This window comes from Macadamia integrifolia, chromosome 12 (assembly GCF_013358625.1).
Source record: "Macadamia integrifolia cultivar HAES 741 chromosome 12, SCU_Mint_v3, whole genome shotgun sequence".
Classification (NCBI taxonomy): domain Eukaryota; kingdom Viridiplantae; phylum Streptophyta; class Magnoliopsida; order Proteales; family Proteaceae; genus Macadamia; species Macadamia integrifolia.
In genome coordinates, this window is record NC_056568.1 from 6,632,797 (window position 1) to 6,640,065 (window position 7,269).

A 7,269-nucleotide genomic window follows, 5' to 3' on the forward strand; every position below is an offset into this window, starting at 1 on the left:
ACCCGTGTGGCCCCGAAGGTGATCCTTATGTCCGATCGAACCCAAATCAGACGTGTGACCTTCTTTTGACGTTCTAAACATGAATTTAACATCGGATTTCATTAATTTTGATTCTAAAATTGTGAAGTACTAACCCCTCTCAATTATGTTAGGTTCACCAAACCCTACCCGATTCGCTCCGGATCTCACTCGTACCGAACGGGAATCCTTGTACGCTACAAGTAAGTGGAGAGAGGACGTTTGGCCTTGCTTCAAGGCATTTGTTTGGCATTCATATAACTATATCTAATCTAGTCATGTCATCATGAATATGCTATATAGATTAGTCATTCCACACATTGATGTGCATATATGCTATGTTTACTTTTCAAATGCCAATTGAATGAGATGTTGATATGTTGAATGTGGACATCATGGTGCATAATGCATTGAGAGACTAGATGCCGTAGTCGGCTTGGAAACGAATGCATTGGTGGCCCGTGGAATGGGACACGGAGGCACTATGCAGTCGTACTATTGTCATATAGGAGAATGCGGTATTAGGATTCTCACCATCCCGTGCTACGACCCTTTCCAACAGGGGTTAAGGTGTTGGGTTGCCATTTGGGGGGAAGCAGGGGTCACGGTTGTCGGACACTGTGGTGGTTAAGCATTACGCCCGATGAGTCATGTAGGACAGTCGGTAACCCCGGTGGTACATTCCAGAGGGCCAATCGTACTGCTTTTAAATTGCTGGAGTCAGCACCTTTATTTCAGTTATTTACATTTCTGTTGAGAGCCGGTGGACGGCATTGTCTTTACTTTTCCGAGTACTCACGGTGGGCCTTCTCCGTCAGCCCTATGGGCGTATCGCGGGAGGGAGTTCGCGGCTCGTACCCGGAGTATACGCGCACTGTGGTTGTAGTAGCACTAAAACCAAAGACTTAGTAATGTTGCTTAGGTGGATGTGATTTAAAATGTATAGCATGGCATGTAGTGCATATGATGTGTGGACTGCTGTGTGGTCCATCTTTCTACTTACTGAGCTAGTGAGCTCATCCCACGTGTACACCCCCTTTTTAGATGATTTTACAGGTCATACATCTGAGGAGCATGGGGCGGGTCCCACAGTCGAGTTTCCTGAAGAAGACTGGTGGACCCCTGAGGAGCTTGAGCACGGCGTAGACTGCTCGTGCGAGAGCTGTGCTGCGGGACAGCAGTTCTGAGGCCGAGCTGAGCTCTTCTACATGATGCCGAGCTGGGCACAACCCCTGATGCCGAGCTGAGCTCCAACCCTGATACCGAGCCGAGCTGTGTACTCTGATGGTTTTGATGATTTCCTGTATATACTTGATATTTGAATTTTATTCTTTTTGTGTATATATTATGCCTTCGGGCCCAAATGTATATAATTATTGTATCACAATTCGGGTATCAAGTATATGAGATTTATTCACAGGTAAAACTTAGTCTTCCGCTGATCTGATGAACTTATGTTAGTGTGTGTATGCTGTGGTGGAATACAGTATCTGATGATCTTGGCAGGTTTGGGTTAACCGGTGTTAACTCGGTCACCGCTCCGGTTCAGTGTGAACGGGGTGTGACAAACGGTGGTATCAGAGATAAAGAGGGAAATATAGAGAAAGATGTTGCCACAAGATTAAAGTGGAGTGGATGAAATGACGAGATACATCGGGACTGTTATATGACAAAAGAATACCTATTAAACTTAAGAGAAAAATTTATAGGACAATCATACGACCAGCTATGACATATGGAGTGGAGCGTTGGACAGTCAAGAAGAGTACTTTAAATAAACTAAGTGTCGCAGAGATGAGCATATTGAGAGGGTTGTGCGGAAAGACTAGGAGAGATTATATTAGAAATGAGTTGGGGGTTGCACCAATCCAAGGCAAGCTCTGTGAGAGCCAGTTGAGGTAGCATGATCATGTTCAATGAAGACCTACGAATGTTCCAGTAAAGAAGAGTGACCAAATTCACTTGGAGGGAGCTAGAAGAGGTAGAGACATGCCTAAGATGACTATTGATGAACTAGTAAGAAAAGATATGCTTATGGTAGGATCCGATTTTAGTATGACTTCAGATAGAGTTTTGTGGAGGACTAGGACCCATGTTGTCGACCCCTTATAGGGGATATTCCCATGATGCATTTTTCTCTACAACTTTGCCTTCTTCTCTTATCTCTATTTCTCTCATTTTTAGCATTTCTTTTGTGCTTCTTCATTTCCCTATCGGATCCATGTAGCTGACCCCATTTAGTTGGGATAAGGTTATGGTTGTTGTTATTATTGTTATATATCTTGAAACTTTCTTATAAAAATAAATTGGAACTTATGATGAGTTGTGGAATATATATGCATTAATGTTTGATGTTGTAGTTGTTTTAAACACAACATCAAATAACAACCTCTCAATTTATACGAGTACACTTGCATTTTCTTAAACTAACATTTGAAACCTGTGGTCCTGTACTGTCTATTCCTATTCATTTGTGTTTCCTTTTTTTTTTTTCTTTTTACTGTACCGTGCAACATTTTCGTCATTTAAAACCCATATCGTAACTCTCCATTTTTTATTTTTTTTGTTGTTTCCGTGTTTGCTAAATACAGTCTATCTCTCTCCTCCCCCTTTGGAAAAGTCTCTCAGCCCTCCCATTGGTGTGCCCAACTTCCTCTCTTTGGCCTTGTTTGTTCAGTGGAATAAAATTAGTGGGATATTAGAGGAAGTGGGTCCCACATAAATAGAGGGGTGAGGGAAAGAAAGAAAAGAAGAGAACAGAAGGGAATGAAAGGAAAGGACAGAGAAAGAGAGAAGAGAAAGATGGAAAATCCAATTACTGTGGGCTCCACATTAAATAAATAACCATTTTCCCCTTTCTTTCTTTTTCGTTTTTTTTCTTCTTCTTCTTCATGGAGACAACCGACCGTTGCAACATGGCTCAGCTAGCGAATCAAATAATGTTGACAAACCATATAGTTAACTCATCTAGCAAATTCGACCACAAACATGGCATAGTTTTATACACAGTACGTGAATTAGAAAGAACTTACTCACTGGAATCCACCCACCCAATTTAAAGATTTATCCATTTCAATAAGAATTTCGTTACGCTCAGCAAACCTAGGAGTTATAGAATACCAATTTAAAGTCCAATCCATAATTCAAATGAGTTAAAAGTGCACAACAGAATGCACTAGTTAGCGAATGATGCCTTAGTCGAAGTGGGAAGCAAATAAATAGAGTAATTTATAGTGCCACCCCCTGGAGAATGCTAATATTATAGGAACACCTCTTCTCTTTCACCAAATTAGACTCAGACCCCCTGTCGTCAGTTTCTGTTAAATGATGCTATGAAATGACTATTTAGCCCTTATGAGTAAGANGATCGAACCCAAATCGGACGTGTGACCTTCTTTTGACGTTCTAAACACGATTTTGACATTGGATTTCATTAATTTCGATTCTAAAATGGTGAAGTACTAACCCCGCTCAATTATGTTAGGTTCACCAAATCCTACCCGATTTGCTCCGGATCTCACCCGTACCGAACGGGAATCCTTGTACGCTACAAGTAAGTGGAGAGAGGACGTTTGGCCTTGTTTCAAGGCATTTTTTTGGCATTCATATAAATATATCTAATCTAGTCATATCATCATGAATATGCTATATAGATTAGTCATTCCACACATTGATGTGCATATATGCTTTGTTTACTTTTCAAATGCCAATTGAATGAGATGTTTATATGATTGAATGTGGACATCATGGTGCATAATGCATTGCTAGACTAGATGCCGTGGTCGGCTTGGAAACGAACGCATTGGTGGCCCGTGGAATGGGACACGGACGCACTATATAGTCGTACTATTGTCATATAGGAGCATGCGGTATTAGGATTCTCACCATCCCGTGCTACGACCCTTTCCAACAGAGGTTGAGGTGTTGGGTTGCCATTTGGGGGGAAGCAGGGGTCGCGGTTGTCGGACACTGTGGCGGTTAGGCATTACGCCCGGTGAGTCATGTAGGACAGTCTGCAACCCCGGTGGTACATTCAAGAGGGCCAATCGTACTGCTTTTAAATTGCTGGAGTCAGCACCTTTATTTTCAGTCATTTACATTTCTGTTGAGAGCCGGTGGACGGCATTGTCTTTACTTTTCTGAGTACTCACGGTGGGCCTTCTCCAACAGCCCTATGGGCGTATCGCGGGAGGGAGTTCGCGGCTCGTACCCGGAGTATATGCGCACTGTGGTTGTAGTAGCACTTAAACGAAAGACTTAGTAATGTTGCTTAGGTGGATGTGAATTAAAATGTATAGCATGGCATGTAGTGCATATGATGTGTTGTGATGTGTGGACTGTTGTGTGTGGTCCACCTCTCTACTTACTGGGCTAGTGAGCTCATTCCACGTGTACACCCCTTTTTAGATGATTTTGCAGGTCAAACATCTGAGGAGCATGGGGTGGGTCCCACAGTCGAGTTTCCTGAAGAGGACTGGTGGACCCCTGAGGAGTTTGAGCACGGCGTAGACTGCTCGTGCGAGAGCTGTGCTGCAGGACAGCAGTTCTGAGGCCGAGCTGAGCTCCACCATGGAAGCCGTGCTGAGCTCCACTTCCGAGGCCGAGCTGAGCTCTTCTATATGATGCCGAGCTGGGCACAACCCCTGATGCCGAGCTGAGCTCCAGCCTTGAAACCGAGCCGAGCTGTGTACTCTGATGGTTTTTGATGATTTCCTGTATATACTTGATATTTGAACTTTATTCTTTTTGTGTATATATCATGCCTTCGGGCTCAAATGTATATAATTAATGTATCACCATTTGGGTATCAAGTATATGGGAGTTATTCACAGGTAAAACTTAGTCTTCCGCTGATCTGATGAACTTATGTTAGTGTGTGTATGCTGTGGTGGAATACAGTATCTGATGATCCTGGCAGGTTTGGGTTAACTGGTGTTAACTCGGTCACCGCTCCGGTTCAGGGTGAACGGGGTGTGACACGTTCGGTTTTTATTGAGTTGGCTTAATGGCCTCTTGTAGGTAACATGTTCTCTTTTAGTAATTTTTTTAAGTTTTTATAAGGTTTTTTATAGTTTTGATTCACTTGATCTGGTCCAATTCGATTTTATACCAATTTGATAAAAAATCAAATCGATAAAGATTCATTTCAATTTTTTCTTGATTAGTCCAACCCGCTCGGACTGAAAATGGCCCCAATCACCCAACAGTTAGTATAATTTTTTATTTTTTTTTCCAATCCCATGTTCGACTTTTAGAGGAATTGAAATTTCAAAAAGAGTGATGGGTCTATTTGAGGATAGAATTCCATTTCTACCTTTTTTCAAACACTGTCAAAAAAGTGGTGCAGCAGTTTTTAAGTTTTTAGTGGAAATATAAACACATGAAATTACTTTTTGAATCCTCTTGAACCAATCATCTCTTTCACATTATGAGCATTTTAGGCAAGTACAAGTGGGTTACAACCCTTTTATAACCGACCTAGGTTACAACTAGACAAACCCAAAACTAAAAACTGGTCCATTTGTTTTCTGAGTCAGTTTGTGGATTGAGACTTGTGAGAGGAGAGAGGCAGAGGAACAAGAAGTACCGAAAACAGAAAGAAGCTCCCTCTTTTTAGTCTTCACCGTGGTCTCTACATATAACTCAGTTTTCGACTTTACGCAACCCTTTTTTAATGGTTAGAAGTTTCATAAGCAAGCAAGGAAGCAGAAATATGGAATCATCTCTCTCTCTCTCTCTCTCTCTGGCCCAAGGAGATGTCTCTTTCGTAGATGTTTCTAGAGGGACAATGAGCTCTTCTTTTAATGATAGTCGTTAAGAGGGAGAGGGACCCAACTGTAAGGGCACCCATGCAATTGTTTTGGAGCACAACTACCACAACCACCGACCTTAACTACCACTAGTTATAATATCCAAAAAGGGCCAAATACTCTTAAACTAATGCGCAAGGAGAAGGATGGATCAGTAGTCATTTAAGCCATAGGGACAATGGGACCGTGCCAAAATCTTCATCCCAAGTAATTGATAAAAACCATAAGATACCGCATTGTGTGATGAGAGGAACGGCAACCCAGCTCGCTTTATTTCTATAGTAAATGGTAACGTACAGTACTACTTCAATAATATAATAACCCAGTTATGATTTGGACGATGAAAAGGGTTAGAGTTTTACCTCTCCTGTTTACCAGTCCAAATACATGGAAGATTTGGTAATTTTATATATTGCTTTTGTTTCAAAATTGCACGACTAACAATACCCCAACTTAATGAGATCGTGAGATCGGTTATGAAAGATGAGATTAGTTCAGACAATCTCAGGTAAATGAGTAGCTCAGCCAAATTCCCCAACCCAAATAATAAGAAAATGTTACAGCTAATCGGGTATGGTAACCCCTCTTTGGGTACGGGGACAGGCTAGGTTTGGAAATCATGTATCGTCATAGCTTATCCCTGACTCTCAAAAACTCTTTCTAATTGTATGGAACTTTTGCTTAATGGAGGCTGTCAAGGTTTATTTGGTTGTCATTTGTTTCTAAAGTTCCTATCAATTCCAAATGATTCCATGAATTACAATGCGATGTCATACTAGACTTCAGAAATGTATATTGTGAGGTGTTGGTTTTGCCAATTGCGCAACCACTTGCCCCTTGGGGTGATACATGATTCTTTATTAGCAAGATACAATTGGGTCCCAGAACCATCAGATTTTTCTTGTTCTAGTTATGTATTTCAGATTTTGGTATTACTAAAGATTGATACTATGAAGCAACAGATCAATGCAGTGGATTCAGGATATAATTGGTCTCCATAACCTTGTTAGATCACTTTGGCTCAGTCTGTTTTAGCTTGAACCTAACAGTGACCAAGGGGCTTTCAAATCTACCAATCCACAATTTCAACCACGTCTAATTCACATGATGACAAATTTTTATAACATTAAACGCTAACATACAAAATAAAAAACCTTCTATAGTTATACTGAAAAATTCTCTGTTTTTCGGGTTGGGTGGCAATCCGGTGTTTGAAGCAGAATTGGAGCATCAATACCTTTGCTCTTTGGAAACAATTCTCTTTCCTATCCTAGAAACGAAGGCCTGACATTGCCCAAATATTTCATCCACCAGAACAGGGTTTACCACAAAGATTACATATACATTCATGAAGGCTACCAACCATGGTTCGTAATCTCGGATCGGTATCAGAGAATTTGCATGGATCAGATTGGTATCAGTCAAGACCGACACACTGATA